The 12,467-nt window shown below is 31.8% G+C and overlaps 1 protein-coding gene across 7 annotated transcripts in view; it reads right to left on the reverse strand.

The window, feature by feature from the left end:
• ASXL3 (ASXL transcriptional regulator 3) overlaps nucleotides 1-12,467 on the reverse strand; it is a 219,394-nt gene that overhangs the window by 127,285 nt on the left and 79,642 nt on the right. The gene's annotated exons all lie outside the window — the stretch shown is intronic.

Raw genomic sequence — 12,467 nt, forward strand, 5'->3', positions numbered from 1 at the left:
CCACAACAAAAACATAAGTCTGAAGGGGAGGATTCTATGGGGAATAGATTTAGAGGGACTTTGGAGACCATAAAGTCCTAGCTCTCTATGGTTACAAAAATTGAAGTATAAAGAGACTAAGTAATTTGCCTAAGGTTCCATAACTAGTTAAGTGTCTGAAGCAGGATCTGAACTCACTTCTTTCTCACTCAAATTCAACCATCTACCAACTATTCCAAAGGTTCCTAAAGCGCACTTCATAAATCCTGGGGGATCCCAAGAACCTTTCAGTATATACTCAAGATCAAAATTAATTCCATAATAACAAAAAAGATATAACATTAAAATTTTTATCTCTTTTCCAATTACCTATCTGTAAGGCCATTTTTCCCCATATACTTTATCCAAAATAACATATCATAACAGATGGAATACAGAAGTAGATACAAGAATCCAGCTGCCTTCTAATAAACCAGACATAATGGAGATTATTTAAAAATTTTAAATGATGTCACTTGTGATTTTTGAAAATAGTTATTTTTTCATCAAAATGTTTATTTTTCAACATGTAATAGGCTATTTTAAATTAAATTTAAAATTTTATCTATTTTCATTTCTAATATAATAAATACCAATATAAACAAATTCACATAAATTAAAGCTCTCTGGAATCCTTAACAATTTTTAAGCATGCAAAGGATCCTGATACCAAAAGTCTGACAACCACAGAACTCTACACCTAGCTATCGCAATAGAGTTGTGTTTTTTTTCACTTATTAAAAAGTGAAAATGAAAAATGACAATGAAAAATTTCTAAGAAAAATGTCCCTAATAGGTCTCCTTACCCACCTTCCCTCCCCATATTCCTCCCATCCCCCCAATTAATCTTAGACATATAAAAGCTTCCCAAATGGCTATTTCTCTTTTTTATTGTTCGCAAGGATCAGTGATGATCCTAGAACTTCTTAAAATCTAAAACCCTTCACAGATTCTCTGAAAAATGCCTACACAAACCATCACATTATCTCACATGTGCCCAGATCAATAGATTTCAAATGTGAACTTAATATAAGCTGTTGAGGCTAAAGCTAGTCCAAAATTCAAGACCTTTCAGAAGCTTAAAAAGTTACATAAGCAGTGTAACTTGTGAATTAATTCTAACACAGAGACAACCTGCACTATACTCAGAAGCTTCTGTCCCAAACACTAACTCCCATAACTATCATTTGCTGGATAATCATTTCTATGGCATCGTCACAATTTTGGCAAATGTTCTCAAAAAATTTGAAAATCAATTAACAAGAATTTATTAACTGTTTACTCTGTACCAGGCACATTGTGCTGGGAATAAAAACAAGCCAAAAGAGAATCCTTATGTCTAAAGAAGGGATGATGACACATATAAGGAAGATTAAAGGGGTTTGGAGAAGAGTACTAAGTGCAGGGGCATAATGGAAGTGCACCTTGATGAGAAATGAAGAGAAGCTGTTTTGAGAAGCCCCCAGAAATGCAGATTTTGGGAAGAATCATTCAATAAAGAGAGACAGCACAGATATACAGAGGAGTACTTCTAGTGTATGAATTCCAAGGACAAGATGATATTCCAACATGAAGAGGTTTCTGAGACATGAGAGAAAAGTCCAGATTGCAGCCTGGTTACAGCACAAGCTAGATTTCTATTATGCCTAAATTGATTTCTATTAAAATTTTTATGGACATCTGAATTAAAAATTGGAATAGTTAGTTTTGAGCTGTTACACCCCATTTTACTCTTATATTCCTAAGTTATTTAGTATTAACCTATCATTCTTTGCAATCTCTATTCTTAGAGAACTGCCTAATGCTAAGAGATTAAATAACTTCCTCACAATCCTGCAGGTAGTAAGTATAAGAAAAAGGATTTGAAATATGTTCTTCAGGGCAGCTAGGTGGTGCAATGGACCTGCCCTGAACACCAGCCCTGAAGTCAGGAGGACCTGAGTTCAAATCTAGTCTCAGACACTTAACACTTCCAAGCTGTGTGACCCTGGGCAAGTCACAACCCCAAATGCCACAGTGAAAAGAAAAGAAAAAAATATATATTCCTCTTGGCTCTGAGACTGGTTTGTATCCACTATACCACACTGCTAATTTATTAGTCTTTGTTTCTTATAAAATACTAAAATGAAGAGTCTACTACATGCTTTTCCTAGAACTCAAAGGCATTTTCTTAGGATTTATTTATTTCCTAACAATTTCTTCCTATAACATAATGTTCCTTTAAAATATTCAACTCTTAAGTAGGTAGCTTGGAATTTGAAAAGTGACTAATAAAAAAAAGGGAATAATACTTTGGCAGAAAGAAAAGGTAAAGGTCGAGAATAATTTTTTAAAAAGTAGAATTGTGTTCTTGGAGAATAACTTTGAATTTTCTCTTGCAAATATTGCAGTTTAAAGAGTAGAAATAATAATAATAGTAACAGTAACAATAAAGTTTATCATAAATATGGATTAAAATACTCCAAAAGAGAATGTAATGAATAAACCCCAAGTCTCTGGAGAGAGCCAAATTATAGTATTTTATATATATATACTCAAAAACATACACACACACACACACACAGAATTCCTTTATGTGAGATCATGATTTATTTTTTTTGGTTGAGGCAATTGGGGTTAAGTGACTTGCACAGGGTCATACAGCTAGGAATCGTTAAGTGTCTGAGACCACATTTGAACTCAGGTCGTCCTGACTCCAAGGCAGGTGCTCTATCCACTGAACCATCTAGCTGTCCCAAGAGATCATGAATTTTTTAAAAAATATAGTCAACTCTAGATTATCTATAATACTAAGATTAGTGTGTCATTAGTAATGTTAAATAAAATTACATTTGATTGTGAGAAATATTATGATGATTTTTTTTCCTGGCAGTAGATTAATCTTTCCAATTATGTTTTTCCCCTTGGGCCAATATTAATATTATTTTGTATTCCTTCATATGTACCAATTGCTGAGGGGTTGTGAAAGGAACAAACTTTGATAAATGTGGGATGGCAAGGGAAAATCAATATGGAATTAACATCTACCATAAATAATCCAAAAGGACAAATGAGATTTAATTAAATGTGAATTTTTTATGTGTGTTAAATTCTAATGCAAAAGTGTCTTTCTGGTAGTGCATCTGGCCCTCAGAATCTTGTGCAATCTTTGAAGCAAATGAAACTAGGAGAAAGTTTTCAACAAAGTAAAAGAAATTAAAGAAAAAAAAACTTTTGAAATGTGCATAGAAAGAATATAAATCATTTAAACATTTCTTTCAATTCATTATAATAAATTAAAATTTAGAACAAAATATGATATTAATTACACTGATGATCCATATCCAAGTTGTCAACTTTGTTTATCCATTCCCATATACTAAAGGAAATAAATCTTAATATTGCTCAAAAAGTTTTCATTAACATAATCCTAAAAACACTTCAAACTATTTTAAAACATGATAAATTCCTAATGAACTATCAATTTTATTTCAGATAAAAGGGAAGCAACAATTTTATCAGGGGTATATACATATTCATTCAATTCATTTAGTACAACAGGAAAGACCAGGAAAATGCCCCAATCACTAATCATCCACTTACAGCAGTAATTATATTTGTTTCAATAGTCTTTAGCACAGTTCTATGGCAGATTACTGATTATTTTGACTAACAAAATTCTTGTCTCAATAAAATAAAAGAAGTCATATAGTTATCCTCCTATTAAAGATGAGGAATTAAGGTTCAGTCTGAACTAGATACTAGATAGCACTGAATAGCATTGTACTAGTGATGAAGACCAGAGCTCAAATTGTCTCAAATAAATATTTACTAGCTGTGTAACCAGGGATATATTTTTTAATCTGAAGTCTGCTCAATTTCTTCAATTTTAAAATGGAGCTAATAATAACACGTATTTCCCAAGACTGTGGTGAGTATCAACTGAGGTGATATTTGTAAAACGCTTACCATATATAGCATGTGCTTAATAAATGCAGGTTCATTGATCAGAGAGGGTAAGTAAGGATTTTGCCTAAAGTCAGAAAGGGATATCAGAAAGATATTCTATCCACAAACATTCATTTATTAAGCACTAATTACTTTTAGTACATAAGAATATAAAATACACATTTGCAGCCCTAGAAATCCTAATCAAGAAGAAAAAAGTGAACAAGGGACTTAATGGAATAAGTTTTACAAATAAGTTTAAAATGAGATTTTAGAAAAGGAAAAAGTTTTAGATCAAACTACTCATTCTGAAGTCCAATTGGATTTTTATCACAGCCAAGTCCATGCCCTAGAACAGTGTTTAAAGGATAGATAATGTCCCTTAAGGGACTATGACTTAGAGGTAGATTTCATATTTCACTGATTTCATGACTTTAATGGCATGTAGATAAATTGTGAACATAAAATTATTACAGATTAAAAACTCAACTATACAAATGAGAAAAAAAAGTTCATTTGAATGTATATCATTATGTGCCTTATAGTGTGCTGCTTGTGTTTAATAGTATTTTCTTTTTGTCCTGACCTGTAATTTCTTCAATTCCACAGGTAAAAACTTCATTCCATTGATACCAGTTGGATAAAGTTCTGCCAGAAACACAAAGAATTTGGCAATATTTTGCCAGTATTACACAGCTCCTAAATATCAGGGAAGGACTTGAAAGCAAGTATTTTTGCCCCACAAGGATATTCTTGTAATCATCATACCAAAACAAGTGAATTCTCCAATTAATCTGGAATCCAATATGTACAGACACTAAAAACATTGTGTGCATGTTCCTATCAAAGATACTATTAGCTATCTCTTCATATCATAAAGGGTTAGAATCTTTCCAAAAGGACATCATAAATCCAGAGTACACATACATGATATAAAGTTACTTAAAATTATACTGAGGAACATGTTGCCATATTGAGAAAACCATATTAAAATGTAATTTCTTCAGTAGTAACTGAACATCATTCTAAAAATTCACAATGTGATATGTTTATTATATACAACATATAAATTACTTCATCCTCCTTAAGGTTCTAATAAGTATATATTCACAGATAAATTATAATAACCCTCTCACAACCCATTTGCATCCCCTTTTTATCTAGACTAGTTCTTAGCTTCTTTTATCAAGGTGGAAAATTTGCAGCCTTTGCATAGGGTGCAGTGTATGCATTCTCTAAAGATATGTCTTTACCTATCCCAATCTGGTAATAAATATGTTCATAATTTAAATATAATATATATATATATATATATATTATTCACACATTCATATATTTCTATATTACATTTCAATAATCAGGAATTGAATATTTAATAAAGGCAATTCATCCCAACAGAGATCGTTTTATAAGATTCTATGAAAGAAAAGACACCTTTCCTAATTTTCACATATATTATATTAACATAAATGTATCCTAATTTTAACAGAATGACAAAGGTGTTGGAGGGGGGAATGAAATATATAAGACTGAGTCAATCATGTAGCTTCTATCTTTACTTCCTCCCTTGCTGGACTATTCTCTAAGACATTCATCTAAATTTTTAAAGAAGACATAAAATTTCTACCCTATCCAAAAATATTAGCAAAAACAAATAATTTAAGCAACTGTTCCATGAAATTTAGTATAATATAATAAAAGACAGGTGCTTTAAATTTAAGAGTTTCAATTGCACGTCCTAACTTAACTACTTGCTAAATCTGTCACCACAGCCAAATCAATTAACCTGAGACCCAGTTTCTTCACCTGTAAAATCAGCATAATGAAACTTCATAAGTTTCTCTTAAGAAAAAACTTAAAACATTAACTATGTGCTAGTGTATTACTATTCTTAATGGGTACTCTTTGTGATCCTAGAAATATAATTTTTTTATTTCAGGAAAATGTCGAAATTAAATCAGAAACTTTGGAAAGGCTCAACCTCCAGCAAGCAGGAAATGAGGAGAGAATGACTGCCTGTTGCCTCAGTCCATGCAAGAATACACTTCTCAAGATTTACTGAAAGCCTCAATCTTAACTTGGTCCAAAGGATCTATTCAAAACCTTATCTATTCCAGGACCACCTTGAGGATCAAATAATGACAACAAATATTAATTAAATACATGATAACATTAGTATTAATCTTCTTACAAAAGGTAGGGTTTTAAGTCAGATTTGAAGAAACCAAGAAAGTTAGGAGGCAGAGACAAAGATCTACCACATTCTAGGTATGGAGGAAAATCAGTTAAAATGCAAAAGAGAGTTTAGTCAAATAGGAGGAATAACAGGGAGGAACAGATCAAGAATATGTGAAGGGGAATAAGATAGACTAGAAAGTTTGTCATGAGACAGCTTATGAAGGACTTTGAATACCCAACAAAAGATTTTTCATTTGATCTTTGAGGTGAAACTTAGCCACTAGAGGTAACTGAATAGAGATGAGATGGTCATCTTTGACAAGATTATTTTGATAGTTGATAAAAGGGAATGGGAATCAACAAGCAGGTTACTGCATTAGTCCACAGGTGAGATGAGTCCATTGCACCAAGCCAGTGGTAATGTCAGAAGAGATGTAGGCGTATACAGGACTTAATACCAAATTAGAAATAGAGGGAGAGGGAGAGGAGAAAGAGAGAGAAGAGAAAGGAGAGAGGAGAGAGAGGAGAGAGGGGGAGAAAGAGAACGGAGTTAAGAATGAACCATAGACTGTGAATGAACAAACTTGAGTGATGGGGAGAATAATGGTGCCACTGACACAGTTAAAAGGAAGTAAGGAAGAGGGCAGAATTGGGGGGAGGAGGGAAGAAATGTGTTCACTTTTGAACATGTTGATTTTAAGATGTCTATAGGACATCTACTTTCAAGATATGATATTCTACATAAATTTAAACAGAATTGGGGCTAACCATGGTCCAATTTACTTTAACCACACCCTTCTGAACAGTAAAACCAACCTGGATTCTTGAGAAGTAAACAATGAATGCTTCATGACTTGAGTATACTAATGAATATACAATCTAAGAATGCAGTGGATCTATCCTGGTTTGTTGGTGTACTCTAGGGAATGCATGTGCTGTAAATCATTATAACTCCATTTAGTCTTTAATTGAAAGGAACTAATAGGTCAGTCAGGGCATATATCCATATGAGAAAAGAATGATCCTTTTTCATCACCTATTAAGTGTATGGACAGCAACTTGTAAGAGATACTTATTAATCACTTGGGTTGTAACAATGCCACTAGAAAAAATAAAGCAATTCTTTTCTTTTGGCTCTGCTAGCACAAAAGTTCTACAATGACTTTATAAGCTGACTGATTTTTAGCAAATGTGGGTCAATAATGAGGGGGAGGGCAATCAAAGTACTATTGTGAAATACTTTGATCCTTAAAATATTTATAGTGAATGGGTTAGCCTATGCAAATGATAATAGTAGAAAAATGTTGATATGTACCACAATTCAAACAGCAAAACAAAACAAACAAAAAACCTACAAAACAAGTTATATTGAAGGAAAAAAGAAAAATGTCCTAAAATTATTTTAATAATAAATTATCATGTGCTGTTTATACATTTATAAATGCTTACAACTGAAATTGAATTTGAAAATCAAATCCAATACCTTAAATTTTAAGATGAAATAGAGCTTGAGTTTACTTTTCTCAACATCACACAGTTATGATCTAGGATTTGAACCCAAATCTCCCAATTCGTAATTTAGTGCTTTTTCTCACATACCATGTCATCATCTCATTTCTCTGGACTTTATTTTTGTGTTTATAAATGAGCATTACAAATAACCTATACAACTAGAAGTTAAAAGGAAATAAGAACGATAATACAAATTAAAGATGTAAAATATACCTTTAGTTATCCCTCACCAGCATCAAAAATTCTATTCCTCACAACTGGATTGTTCCAGGATTGGATTCAATGGTAACTGTTTTGAAAATTCCTCATGTTTTCAGAGTTCAAAAAAGGTTTAGAAGGAAAAAGAATTCAACACTTTACTGGCTACAGAGAGAAAATACTGATTCCTTCAAACCTTTGATAAACAAGATTATATCCAAGTATAGATCAGCCCAACTCATCTTACAGGAAAGAGGCAAACTTAAGCTTTGTTTTGAATCTGACCTTCCACCTTCTTTTACTGTTTTGTATTAAGAAAACTTAAGGTTGACTTAATAACTGCTAACAATATCATCCACTGGTCCTACCATCACATGAGCCTGAGAAGTTGACTTAGTATCTGTGATTTCAGACACAGATTTAAGAATGGCTTGACATAAGGAGACAAGAATACTTTTTGTACTTGGTAAAATTGTATTTTTATTTCTCCTGTTTTCAGGACTAGTAATTTATTTACGCATGATATCTGCCTTAATTCTTCCATGAAAAACAATTTTCTGATTTCTTATGACCTAAAACATTATTGACCAAAAGCCTATAATAATCCAAGAAAAACCTTTAAACAATTTGCTTTGAAAAACAATTAGGAATAATTAATTATGCTACTAACCACTCTCCCTTGTCCTAAATCTATTGTCTAACTTAGACACAGCCATTGCCATAAAAATAAAACTAAAGAAATATAGACAGATTAAAATAGTTAATGTTGAAGAGGCTCTGAGAAGAGTCACAATTAAAACATCTTTGAAGAAGCTGTGGATTCTGGAAAATAATTAACCAAGAAAAAATTTTAGTGTCCATACCATTTGGGCCATAATACCTACTGATAAAAAAAAGTAATCCAAAAGTGATGCAAAACAGAGATAACATATATCAATCAATAAATATTAAGTGCCATGTGTACCGTGCTAAGTGCCAAGAATACAAACCGAGGCAAAAGAATCCTTGCTCACAAAGAGCTCACAATCTCATTATATATGAAACTATTCATAGCAAAATGTTAAGTCCTGGCTACCTCTCTGGAAGTCTCCAGATCAGCCAGAGCCAGGATAAGTAAAAGTCCTTGGTCCTTAGAGGGAGAAGGGAAAGAAGCAGTCAAACTGCCAGGAGTTTTGCCAAAGATCTCTTCTCAATTCTCCAGTCCAGAATCTCCACCTTTCTCCTCCTTGTCCTGCCTCCAAGTGAAATCTGGCCTCTCTCACCCCACCCTCTAATTGAGTAAGCACCAAACAGTGAGAAAAGACATTTATCCAAACATATGCTAATAGTCATTATCTCACATTGAATAAGTAATTAGCCTTAAGTGCTTGATTGTCTGATTCAAGTACACCTTTTCATAGTTCCAGCCCTTTACAGCAATACATTTTGTGACAGTAAAAAATGAAAACAAATATGGTGCCCATCAATTTGGTAAAATAAAGTATTAGCAAATAAATGTTAATGTGAGATTACTGAACAGTAAGGAAAGAAAAAATATGAGAAATCAGAGAAACAAGATTGATAAGAATTGATGCAGATTAATTTAAGGTGAACAAGAAAAACAATAGATAATTATTACAATAATATAAACAAAAAGGCTAAAGGTAAATGTTTCTTAATTGTATTAATCAATCTTGATTCTAGAGAGAATATTAGCAAGTAAAACTTCCTCCTTTAGTTGGAGAGTTGAAGAATTATGTATAAAACTAAATATACTGTCAGATGCAATTCATATGTCAATTGGCTTTGCTTAACTGGGTTTGGGGTTTGTGATTTTTTTATTGTTGTTACAAGGAAAGGCTACTGGTAGTGATATATTCAGAAATAATAACAACAATAATAATAACAATAATAAAAGGCATCAATAAAATAGGGAAGGGGAGGAACTTGGGACAGAGGGAAGGAAAGAGAAGGTAGGTTTGATTAGTATCAGGAAGTAGAATTAAGACAAAATTAGGAAAGAATAACATCATTAAAATTTTTGTATTCAAGAGAGAAAAAAGTCATTGTTTCAAGCTGATGTTTCTGCTATAGAGATATAGGGATCACGGTAAATTGAATTATAGATATCTAGGACCAATGCAAATTCTGAGGTTCAAATGAGATTTCTACAAGGCTCATATAATTATAAAATTACAAAAATATACATATATTATTAATAAATTCTAGAACTAATTCTATCTAAGAAGCTAAATATAATACCTATATTAACAGAAATAAATTAATATTTTTGTGGGGAAAGTACACATTTTTATGACCTATAGAGGTGGGAGGGATAGGGAAGGAATCTTTAGACAATAAAAAGTTTCTTCAATGTTGTTATACCAAGCCTGGGTTTCAAAGATCCTCTAGAAAACAAATCAAATATCTATTATGAAGAATAAAGACTTTGAATGTTGGTGAAAATAAAGTGAATAGGAATAGAGCAGAGGGAAATCTGATATGGTAAACTTTTAACTCCTATAGTACTAGCATATAGTGCCAATTATCAGAATATTACTAATATTTTTCTACCTAATTTTTTCCATTTCTATAAAAGGGGAAAGTAGGTTCTGTCTTCTTTCACTTTCCAATGTAAAATGTTCCACTAAAATATCATGGCTGCCTGCCATTTGGCATTCATCTCATTTAAGTACAACTCCAAAACACATTCATTTCTCATAAATTAATGTTCTTGAAAGTTTTACGGTGCCACTTAAATTTTCAGGAAACAATTCCTCCATCCACCCATCACCTACTTCCACAGAGTCAACATTTCACCCTATCCAAGCCAAGAATATTTAACTTATGTTTAAACATTTTTATTGTTCTTAGTTTTGAATATTATTTCAAGACTACTGGTAAAAAATATCAAAGTTTTAAACCTGTCCAATCACAGAGCTATCATGACCACAATTATTAATAGTACAACATAACAGCACAATTACAACAATTAACATATATGAAGGCTGCCATTCACCCCCACATAAAGAACTCAATTCGTAAACAAAGAAAACAATATCCCTACCTATCCCTGACATGAAGCTGCATTAGAATACTGTTTCAGAAAGGTGCCTATCAATATAAAAATAGAATGTACAAAATCATATTCCAGTGTAACTAATTATGCTTCTGAGATGGAGAGAATCGTACTGATCCAAATTTGATTTTAGCCTATTAAAAAGCACAGATTTATTTATATGATTAGAAAACAAAGCAATTATTTTTAAGTAGTCCTCCTAAAACTTCTTTCAACTTACAAATCATGGGAAGACACCTTATATTAATATTTTGCAGAATAATGTCCAAAAGCTTGAAATTAAAGGCAATTTTTGATAACAATTATCTGGCTTCTGAATACTATCAAAAGATATGTAACTGCCTCCACAAACCTAAACACACTGATCCTTACAATTTCTTTTGATATCATGAGAAGTATTGTTAACAGTTTTCATTTTACAGATACAGAAGTTGAGAAAGGTGGAACACATTCAAAGACTAAACTAGTTTTGATTGAATTTTTTAAACTTTCTCTTTATGATTCCTCTCCCAGTGTGTTTATTAAAAATTCCTTCTGACTCTTTGATATTAAAACAATTACATTATAAAATTTTACAAAATTACTTTCTTGTTGCACTGCAAGTATCCCTATCATTTCCCTTTGATTTGTTTGTGGCTTCTGGTCTGGACCTTCTATAAATTCACACAAGCACTACAGTTCATGGAAAGAATATTCCATTTTGAAGCAGAGAAAATGAACTTGAATTCTGTTTCTACTATTTCTGTGGGCCTCAATTTCTTCTTATAAAAATTTTTTTAATAAAAGTTTTAAATTTTAACTTTCTAAAGTTCCTTGTAACTATAAATACTATCATCACCTCTTTCTCCCCCCCTTTATTCCTAAAATTGAAATATATGAGATAGTATCTAATATGATCAAGCTTTACATCTAGTCCCTGATAATAACATTTACAAATATATACCTTATACTTCTGTTCTAAGTATAAGTATAACCTTATACTTCTGTTCTGTTTAAACTCCTCAGTGTTTGATAATCAATCAACTTCTGTTATACTTAACTTAAAGCAGTATTATCTAATTAATATTGCTTTAATATTCCAGAAGGGACACACTATCAATTCAGCAAAGGACCAAAATGAATGTGATCTAACTTCATGCCTACAGAAACTTAAAATACAAGCATTTTTTAAAAAGGGAAAAAGGAAGGCAATTATGTATATTTTGTACCATTTAAGAGTGTCCTATAATACTTAGTTAAAACAATATTTTTAAAAAAGTGCTCTCCATGAATAAAATATAAACCATTAGTTGAAAACAGTCACTCTCCTTTAAAAACTCTTATAAATGTGTAACTGAACTAATGTCCTAGCAAGTAGCACAGCTGATGCATAATTTATTTGAAAGAGTGGGTCCCAATCAGTATGTATTTCTAATACTGAAATCTGATTCTTAAGATTTATTCATGGTCAAAATAAACACAATATCAATAATTGATCAACACCTATAGTTAATCCCATTAGATAAGTCACAACTATGAATAATTTCCCTTCTTTCTGATCACATTTCTTTCTTGTCTTCTAAACTTCAAAACTACT

The sequence above is a fragment of the Sarcophilus harrisii genome, chromosome 1 (assembly GCF_902635505.1).
Source record: "Sarcophilus harrisii chromosome 1, mSarHar1.11, whole genome shotgun sequence".
Taxonomy (NCBI): domain Eukaryota; kingdom Metazoa; phylum Chordata; class Mammalia; order Dasyuromorphia; family Dasyuridae; genus Sarcophilus; species Sarcophilus harrisii.